This window comes from Typopeltis vanoorti, chromosome 4 (assembly GCF_054136105.1).
Source record: "Typopeltis vanoorti isolate ZY-2024b chromosome 4, IOZ_Tvanoo_1.0, whole genome shotgun sequence".
NCBI classification, from domain to species: Eukaryota; Metazoa; Arthropoda; class Arachnida; order Uropygi; family Thelyphonidae; genus Typopeltis; species Typopeltis vanoorti.
This window is the reverse complement of record NC_143552.1, coordinates 148,721,653-148,732,180: the sequence shown is the minus strand read 5'-3', so window position 1 is coordinate 148,732,180 and position 10,528 is coordinate 148,721,653. Positions and strand designations below refer to the sequence as shown.

At 43.9% G+C, this 10,528-nt stretch overlaps 1 pseudogene; it reads right to left on the bottom strand.

Moving 5' to 3' along the window:
* Positions 1–10,113: 10,113 nt before the first annotated feature.
* LOC150107742 (U2 spliceosomal RNA) lies at positions 10,114–10,246 on the bottom strand (annotated as a pseudogene).
* Between the last annotated feature and the right edge of the window lie 282 nt (positions 10,247–10,528).

The window sequence follows — 10,528 nt, the reverse complement described above, 5'->3', positions numbered from 1 at the left end:
AGAAATTTTCAGACAACCATTTTTGACTTTTCCCAGAGGTGTGGCAAGGGGCCGAATCCTGCTGCCATACATACGGCCTACCATTGGCTACCCTTGTTATCCAGGGCTTGACTACAGTTAGCAACTCCACGAACAAAGCCCGAATTCCAATGCCAGGGTTCTTCAACACCTGTTCCTGCAGATTTGCGAGGAATTCTGCTGTACGAACGCAATCAGATCGTCTGCTAGGGATCTTTCTTCTTGCTACATCCTCGTAGTCACCATTGCAAGTCTCTAGTTCATGCCTGATAGTTTTTACTGTATTCAGGGAGCATTGGGCAGCAGTCGTAATATCCTTATTTTGATGGCGGGCACGAATCATCATGATACAAGTTATTCTCTTCCATGATTCAGGTGGGTTCCAGCTATCCATCCTTTCTGACATCTTGTATATGAATGAAGAAGGGTCCAAACTTTTAAATGAAGAGAAGTGTGTGTGAATACATGTAACTTACGGAAAAATATAATTAATTATAAATATGTCAAATTTATCCCGAACACCCTGTATATATATATATATATATATCATATATTATATATGTTAAAGATACCAAGCAATTTTAAATCTGGTTTTACTCCATTTTTTCCCAAGTAAGCAAACAGACAAAATGTCAAGTTTGCGCCTGCAATTGATGCAAGACTAGCTGATCCTACAGGTAGTGCAAGATCAAGGCAACTCGTGGTAAAGGTGGAGCAAGCTCTGATCACTAATCTTAATATTTACCCTTAATGCCAAAACACATCTCCAAGAAGGCGATGTATGATGTTTTGTATTAAAGGCAAGGGGCCACTACCCAGACCGGTTTCGACCTTTATTGAGGTAGAATGGGAGTTCATGTCTCTCATCATTGGCCTTTGGAGAATAAAGCATGCTGAGGGTCAGCAGACAGTAAGAGAGGAGTATGATGTAAGATAGAGTAGGATAGTAGGAGGTAAAAGAGGCCTCAGTCAACCTGTTTAGCCATATTAGGCTAATTGGTCTGTAACACATAATCTGCATTTATCTGTTCAGAAAAAAAAAAGGTTAAACATAGACTTTTGTCTAGAGTTCGCATATGATTTTATCCAAATTAATAATTTACTAAATATAATATCCTTATTTGTATTCCGGGTAATTAAATTTTACTGCTGTTATTGAGAAACTGAGGACTTATGGTCCGGGCTAAATATATGAATTGATCATAGAGGTCGAACTTAGGGTCCGGAGTGAAAAGATAAAAAAAAGGTTTTTTTTTTTTTTTTAAATACATTTAAAATATAAATTTTATTATTTAAATTAAAAAAAATTCAAATAATAAAATAACAGGACTTAAGGTCCGGTGAGTTGAAATGAATAGGGACTTATAGACCTGGTATCATTGGGACTTAGAATGGGGTAGAGACTGACCCGGGAGATGCCGCTCGCGAGGAGCGGCACCGCCTCGCTGTAAGCCTTCGCAGCCCGGGTTCTCAGCTCTACCCCCCTTATTTGGAGTAAAAGAAACCGTGCCAGCGAAAGCTTTGTGGCTAGGGAAGACAGAGTGGTTATTCTTTTTCCTAGGGGGGGGGTTGGTGGGGTTTTGTGGGTTCTAAAGAGATATACAGGGCTTGATGCGTCCCTGTATAAGAAAGCATATTGTCGGTGGTTTGCAGTATTGATTCACAAATTTAAAATATCCTAGTAAGTGCCTTTCTTGAGCAATAAATTTGGGTAGGTAGAAAAAGAAACCTTTCCTTATTCTTGCATACATTAAATTTGCGTCTCGTACCTGGGATTTTTTCCGTACCTTCCAAATGTGATATTTTAACACGTTGATTAGGAAGATAGCGAATTTTTGGGTTTTTTGGACTGGTGGGGGGAATTGTAGCCGTACGACCTCTTCTACTGTCAGCATGGTTATTCCCAATGCTGTGCTGAGTCTCCGCCAGATGCTTTGGGCTGGTGGGCAAAAATAAAAGAAATGGTCCACCGTTTCCACGTCCCGGCAGACATCGCAGAAAAGGTCGCACAGGCTAGGTACATACCGGGATTTCACCTGTTTCACCGGGAGCCGCCAATAGGCTATTCTCCAGGCTAGATCCCGATGAAAAGGCTGACCCCAGCTGTTTTTGATATTTTTGAAGAGAATTTCATTATTTGTCCTGAGATTGGGTGTATCACGCCTGGAAAGTTGGAAGAAATCCCAGTATACTGCTTTGGGTTTGTGTGTGAGGATTGCTATTCCTCTGTCTCTGAGTGTTGTGATCGATTTATCTAATGTACGGTACCACTTGGGCACCCCCCTTTAGCGGGGTCCAGCATAGTCCGTGATCCCAAAGAGGGGGAGGAAAAGTCCTATAAAGTATCTAATTAGCAGGCCAGAAATGTGGTTGGAGTTTAAGGCCTTCCGTACGGTTTAGAACGTGTTTGCTTGTAGCAAGCTTTTGTGATCGGGCAGAGCGTAACCCCCTTCTTCCTGTTTGAGTTGTAGGTATTCTTTCTTTACTTCGTGTTTTCTCCCATTCCAGAAGAAATCAATGAGTTCTTTTGATAATTTATTTTCTTGTGACAGTGTGATGCCTGTGATGTTGACAGTGTGCATCAGCATTGGAGTGACGATTGTTCTTATTACTGTCGCTCTGCCATAAAAGGAGAAAAAGGTTGGTTTTGACAGCCTTATCCTGTCCCTGCTTGTCTCCTGCAATTTTTGGATTGGTAGTGCTAGGGTGCTGAAAAAGGCACGCCTAGTATTGTTAGGGCTGTGTCTGTAGCGTTAAATAGTAGGGAAGTCCAGTGCTATGGAAATTTCCAAAACGTTTGATTTTAGTTTTTTGTGCGTTAACGCGAAGACCACTGACTATGCTGAACTTTCGCAGTATGCAGATAGATATAGATGGACTCAGAATCTTTGAGTGTGGCCACTACATCGTCCGCATATACTACTATTTTACATTGTCTGGAGACTTGGGGCAGTGGAATACCATTAATTGCGGGGGTGTTATCAATTCTTTTGATTAGGGGTTCTAATACTAGGGAGAAGAGGAGGGGGCTTAGCGGGCAGCCTTGCCTAACCCCTCTCTTTATGCGGATTGGTTCTGTCAGAAACCCATTAATAGATAGTTGGGTCGTGGCTTCCGCGTACATGTTTTTAATTGTACGCCGAAGTCTCGGGCCCACGCCTGTTTTTTGTAGGATGTTCTGCAAGTACCTGTGGTTGACGCTGTCAAACGCTTTCTCCAGGTCGGTGGAGAGAAGTGCCAGGGGGTATTTTTTTTCCTTAGCCAGTCTGATCAAGTCTCTTAACAAGAAGAGATTGAGTTCCATAGATCTACCGGGGATCCCGTAGACCTGTGAGCTTGTTATTATATTTTCGATACCGCCCTTAAGGCGTGTGCAGATAATTTTTGCAAAGATCTTATAGTCTAAATTGGTTAAGGAGATTTGACGCCAGTTATTCGACAAAGTCCGATCTCGGTCTTTCTTGGGGATAAATATGGTATAGCTCTTAACGAATTCCTCGGGGATGTTTCTCGAAGTGAGGAATTCGTTAAAGATGTTTATTAATGCTGCCACTGCAAATTCCCAGATAGATCTATAGAATTCTATCCCCAGTCCGTCTGGCCCTGGGGTCTTCTTTGTTTTCATCGTTTTGCACGTAGCCTTTATTTCGGCTGCAGTTATCGGCCTCTCATGCAGGGCACTGAGATGATCGGAAAAACGTGTTGCGTCCCACTCACTGAAGTCATCTGTGCGCTGCTGATCAGAGAAGATGCCGATATACTGCTGATGAAAGTGACGGAGTATCTCGTGGGATGAGTGTAGAATCTGGCCCTTCTCTTCGATCTGGTAAATCGTTTTCTCGTCATTAGCCGCCACCCGTTGTTGGGTGTAGAATGCGGAGGAAGGTGTTTCGAAATTTCTGAGGTAGAGTCTCGTTCGAAAATCGAGGTCCTCGACTCTACTCTGCCGCTCTTGCTGCAGCTCTATTTCTACTTGCCTGATAAGATGTCCGCAGGGAACTCCGCTCCGTTCGTTTGTCCGGTACCAGCCGAGTTCCCTGTAGAGATCCCTCAGCCGTTTGCGTTGTTGGTAGGCCCTTTCGCGCCCGCATTTTTGGAACAGTTCTCTAGCCTGCCACTTGAAGCTCAGCCAGTTTTCCCAGTCCCAGTTGGTATTTGTCCATCTGTCACAGAGGTTCTGTAGCTGGTGGCTAAAAAGACTGGGAAAGGTGGGAGGAAGCCTCCAAGGCCCTCTGGCTGTTTCCATAACCTCCGGGAGCGTGATTTTGAGTATGACCATTTTGTGGTCAGTTGTCATGTTGTGCACTGCGGTGTGACGTATCCTCTGAACAGATTGTTCCAAGTTTTGGGACACATACACCCTGTCTAGTCTTGTCGCTATCTGGCCGCGGCACCACGTAGTTTCTACTTTGGAGGGGTTATTCCGCCTCCAGATATCGACGAGATCAAAATTAATACAGCATCGTTTTAAAGCGGCAATGCCGCCAGTTCCGGTGTTTGGATTCCCACCGATTTTGTCTAGACGTGTGTCTTCCACACAATTCCAGTCTCCTGCAACTATTAGGTGTTCTGCTCCCAGGAGATAGTTTTCAAGGGCAGAGAAGAGACCAATTCTGTGGTATGGATTGTTAGGGGCGTAAACTGCAACAAGTCGGATGGTACGGCCACCGTACTTCCAGTCCACCGTTACTAGGCGTCCTGTGGCGTCTTTTTGGACGTTGAAGAACCCCCCCACGCGATTGGGGGGAGAATTAGTATCCCCACCACTCGCGAGTGAGCGTCCCCGAAGCTCCAGTAGCTGGTGACCGGATAGCTTCTCGAGAAGTTCTCCACGTCCCAGTGCTTATAGAAATGGGTTTCTTGTATCAGGAGGATATTAATTTTGTGTGTTAACATTAGCCTCCAGACAGCGCTTTGCGCAAAGGGGTTGCGTAGTCCGTTAGTGTTTAAGGTTGCGATTTTAACTTCCATGTTGGTGTTAGTATGAGGGGGGGGCGTTATCTGTTGGTTGTTCTATGCAGGCCAGTTCTGGTTCATCGTCGGTGCTTGTTGCACTTTCAGCACCTGAGTCAATGACGAGCCTGTTTGGGGAGTCCCTCTCCCCTTCGTCTTCAGAGTCCATTTCTTGGACTTGTGGTTCTGCCGGTTGATCCCTTACTGGGGATAGGCTCTCTAGCATTGTTACGTCATTGTCAAGGGGCTTTGTGCCTATTGTTTGACGTCGACCTGTAGTATGGGTATACTCTATCTCGTTCTCCGATGACATCAGGCTGCTTTGTTTCGCTTTTTTCTTTTCTTTTCTTTTGATTCCATTTCTCTTGTGCGCTTTGTTGGGGCGCTGGGTGTGACTTCTTCCTCTTTCCTGCGCGTTTCATGGTTTGCCACTTTGATGCTGGCGAGTTGTCCTGCGTGTGGCGGCTTGCCTTGGGTATCTTTTGGGTTTTTGTGGAGATTGTGCTTTCCGTTGATGCTCCCGTTTCAGCCTGTTGGCAGAGCTCCGGAAAATCCCTCCTTGCTACTGTCTCAGGCTTCCCGATAGGTGTAGCCCTAATCGGTGTTATGGTCCCTCCAGTTGCTTCTGAGAGTGTCCTGTTTGGGACTGTGTCCACTTTGTGGGTCAGATCCGCACACTAACTTGTTTTGGTAAAATACTTACAAGCTCTGCATTACTAAATCTTGGTATTTCTAGCCTGGCTCCCACTGATGAGACCTCAATAAAGGTCGAAACCGGTCTGGGTAGTGGTCCCTTGCCTTTAATACAAAACATCATACATCGCCTTCTTGGAGATGTGTTTTGGCATTAAGGGTAAATATTAAGATTAGTGATCAGAACTTGCTCCACCTTTACCACGAGTTGCCTTGATCTTGCACTACCTGTAGGATCAGCTAGTCTTGCATCAATTGCAGGCGCAAACTTGACATTTTGTCTGTTTGCTTACTTGGGAAAAAATGGAGTAAAACCAGGTTTTAAAATTGCTTGGTATCTTTAACATAATTATACCCAATTTAAAAATACTTTCTACATATAATGAGTTAGAAAATAAGTATAGTGGTTAAAACTACTGTACTATATTCCATAGGAACAAGTTCTATCAGCAAATAATCCTGTAGTCCCGAATGTCTACTAGCAAAATTCCATAGGACAGAAGATCTACCTGAAGAGAAATCCCGTATGTCAGAAGACCTACCAGCAAAATCCTGTATACTCGAAGTCTACTGGCAAAAAAATAATTCTGTAAGCACGAAAGCTAAAATAAAAATAAAAATAAAAAAAAAAAATAAAAAGTCAAAATCAGCATACGACAGAAACTAGACACCACCTTACTTCACAAGAGACAATTCTTACCTTTGCAAGACAAGACATACAACTAGCGAGCTGTGCATTTCCGTGCTAGCATCCTGTCTATATATATGTACACCAAAACTGAGATATCAATTGTTGTTTAGAACAAATTTTGGTGACAATGCCTTTCTTTAATAGTTTCCAACTTCAAGCAGATGTTTTGAATGACGTTTGAATAATAGTTGAATTGGGTAAAAAAAAAATATTTCAGTATGAGGCTAATAATAATTTTGTGAGTTCAACAAACTTCATCATTGGCCTGTAGAGTAAGATAGGCTGAGAGTCAGCAGATAGTAGAAGAGGAAATAAAGATAGAGTGCATAGTGGTAGAGTAGGTAAAAGAGGCCTCAGTTGACCTGTTTTAGCTGTATGCCCCCCATGGGCGTTTCTAAAACGGTCGTTGATTTTTCACTTTAAAAAAAAAGGAAAAATCCTAAACAGGAAACATGTAACATATAAATAACAACAAATCAAAACAAATTTGGAGAGGTAAACTTAGAGATGGAGGAAGGTCTGGCCCGAGTGATGCAGCTCACAAGGAACTGCACCGCCTCGTTGTAAGTCTTCGCCGCTCGGGTTCTCAGGTCCTCCCCCACCTGTGGGAGCTTAGTACAGAAAAGGTGAATACAGAGAGACTGAATATTTAGTACAGAAAAACTCTCAGTGTGATTACTGTTCCTTTCTTTTGTTGTGGGCTGTTATGATTCTTTTCGCCACCTCACTTCCCTCGGCCATGTCTAGTTTGCAGAGAGCTATATAGAACGCCGAAGCTGCCTCCTCGTCTATATCCAGGGCTACTGCTACTTGCTCAGGGGTGATTTTGCTGATGTCATCAACAAAGAGGTCACCCTATTTTGCACTGACGATGTCGGTCCATATTTCTCTGTGAGGAGGAGTTCAGATTCTCCTACTTTATTTATTGCTTCGTTGAACTTTTCTGCCACCCCCGGCATACCTCTAAGAAGATATCGTAGATGCCCTGCTTTTGCATAAAGGACTTCTGGGTGTTCGTTTACAGATTTGTAAGCTCTTCTTCCTGCGAACTTAATGGCCGTTTGGAAGTGTTGGTGTTCGTCTCCATCTCTACTTCAGCTTCTTCTACGTTATCTGAGTTGGCGATATCTGTATTTGCAGTGGTAGCTCCGCTTTCGTCCGTGGGAGTTACCATAATGGTTTCTGCATTGTCAGTCTCTTCTGTTGGGATCGTATTGCTGGTTTCTGCAATTCTGGTAGGTTTCCCTTCCTTACGGGGCATTTTCGTTGTCTTAGAGATGGCAGCATGATCAGGGTGGCCTCAAGAGGCGGAAATTTTTCCTTTGTTGTGACCTTTACATTACTTGGTTTTGTTGCTGATGTGATTGCACTACCCTCTCTGCAAGGGTTCTGGATGGGCAGGTGTCGACATTGTGGTCAGTGACCCCACATTTCAGGCAAGCTGCCTCACATTTTACCTGGTTGTGGCCTGTTTTTAGGCAATTTCTGCACTTTATTTGAGGTCAGTCTGCCCCAAGATGATTGAAGGCGCAATATCTAAAGCATTGCTTTATGATTCCTGGGTAATTTACCATTACCCGTGCAGATCCTATGAGTACAAAGTTAGGAACTTCTGTCCTCATTTCAGGAGAGATGGTTACCTCCCCTGACATCCACTCGACGTCATTATGGACTTGGATTTCCCTTACAACGCCCCACTTCGAGAATATGTTGCGGATGACATCATCGTTCTCAGCATATTCTAATGGGAATCTTGGTATCTTCAGGGTTCTTAGTATGCTCCCAACCATGAGGGAGATACTTTCGTTTTCCACAGTCAAAGCCTTGGAGTAGCTTTTCTCTGGTCTCCATGTTTTTGGTAACCACTTGGTATCTTCCTCCAAATAATAATAATAATTTGTGAGTTAAACAAATCTTCATCATCGGCTTGTAGAGTAAGATAGGCTGAGAGTCAGCAGATAATAGGAGAGGAAATAAAGATAGAGTGTATAGTGGTAGAGTAGGTAAAAGAGGCCTCAGTTGACCTGTTTTAGCTGTTTGCCGCCAAGGGGCGTTTCTAAAACGGTCGTTGATTTTTCACTTTACAAAAAGGAAAAATCCTAAAAAGGAAACATGTAACAAAACAAACAAAAAAGTACAGAGAAAAGCAAAAATTGAAAGGTAAACTTAGAGGTGGAGGAAGGATCTGGCCCGAGTGATGCAGCTCTCAAGGAACTGCACCGCCTCGCTGTAAGCCTTCGCCGATCGGGTTGTCAGGTCCTCCCCCACCTGTGGGAGCTAAAAACCAATGAAGCTGAGTAGGGAAATCCACAAGGTGGTTACTGTTCCTTTCTTTTGTTGTGGGCTGTTATGATGCTTTTGGCCACCTCACTTCACTTGGCCATGTCTAGTTTGCAGAGAGCAATGTAGAACGCCAAAGCTGCCTCCTCGTCTATATCCAGGGCTACCTCTACTTGCTCAGGGGTGATTTTGCTGATGTCATCAACGAAGAGGTTACCCCATTTTGCACTGACGATGTCGGGTCCATATTTCCCTGTGAGGAGGAGTTCAGGTTCTCCTACTTTATCTATTGCCTCTTTAAACTTTTCTGCCACCCCGGGCATACCTCTAAGGAGATGTTTTAGAGTCTCCCCTGCTTTTGCATGAGAGACTTCTGGGTGTTCGGTTTCAGATACTTTTGCTGTTTTGAGATTTGTCAGCTCTTCTTCCTGCGGACTTAATGGCCGTTTGGAAGTTTTGGTGTTCGTCTCCATCTCTCCTACAGCTTCTTCTACTGTATCTGAATTGGCGATGTCTATATTGGCAGTGGTAGCTTCGCTTTCGTCCGTGGGAGTTACCATGATGGTTTCTGCATTGTTAGTCTCTTCTGTTGGGAGTGTATTGCTGGTCTCTGCAATTCTGGTAGGTTTCCCTCCTTTACGGGACCTTTTCGTTGTCTTAGACATGCGGCGTGATCAGGAGTGGCCTGAAGAGGCGGAAACTCTTCCTGTGTTGTGATCTTTTCATTACTTGGTTTTGTTGCTGATGTGACTGCACCACCCATCCTCTCTGCGAGGGTTCTGGATGGGCAGGTGTCGACTTTGTGGTCAGTGACCCCACATTTCAAACAAGCTGCCTCACATTTTTCTTGGTTGTGGCCAATTTTTAGGCAGTTCTTGCATTTTATGCGAGGGCAGTCTGCCCCAAGATGATTGAAGGCACTACATTTAAACACTGCTTTTTGACGCCTGGGTAATTCACCATTACCCGGGCAGATCCTATGAGGACAAAGTTAGGAACTTCGGTCCTCATTTCAAGAGAGATAGTTACCTCCCCCGACTTCCACTCAGGATTGTCTGAGTCATTGTGAACCTGGATTTTCCGTACAACTCCCCACTTAGAGAATACTCTGTGAATTATATCGTTGTTCTCTGCGTATTCTAGGGGAAATCGTCGTATCTTAAGGGTTCTCAGGATGCTCCCAACCATGAAGGGAGATACTTTTACTTTGCCACAGTCAAACCCTTTGAGAAGCTTTTCTCTGGTCTCGATATTTTTGGTCCCTACCTAGTATCTTCTTCCCCCATAAGGGGGAAATCCAAAAATGTTCTCTGCGCCGACGCAGTCTATAATAGCTTTCGCCATCGCCCTTGCCGGTATTGTGGCGTCAACCTCAATTCCGAGGGTACGCACACGCGGCAGAATGGAGGGCATGATCAGATGGGGGAGTCTAACTATTCCCACCACCAAGTGTTTGATATTTCCCCAGTCTGGGGTTTAGGAAGTTCTGCAAATTTCCCGTTAAATATTGTGAGACCCGATGGGACTCGTACCGATATTAACGGTTAAGAACAGAAACTATACACTATATCTACTATACACTTGATCTAAGCCAAAAGGCCAAGAAGCTAACCATACTACAGAAATGATCCTGTGAAGCCAAATAATAATAATTTGTGAGTTCAACAAATCTTCATCATCGGCCTGTAGAGTAAGATACGCTGAGACAGGCTGAGAGTCAGCAGATAGTAGGAGAGGAAATAAAGATGGAGTGCATAGTGGTAGAGTAGGTTAAAGTGGCCTCAGTTGACCTGTTTTAGCTGTTTGCCCCCAAGGGGCGTTTCTAAAACGGTCGTTGATTTTTCACTTTGCAAAAAAAGGAAAAATCCTAAAAAGGAAACATGTAACAAAACA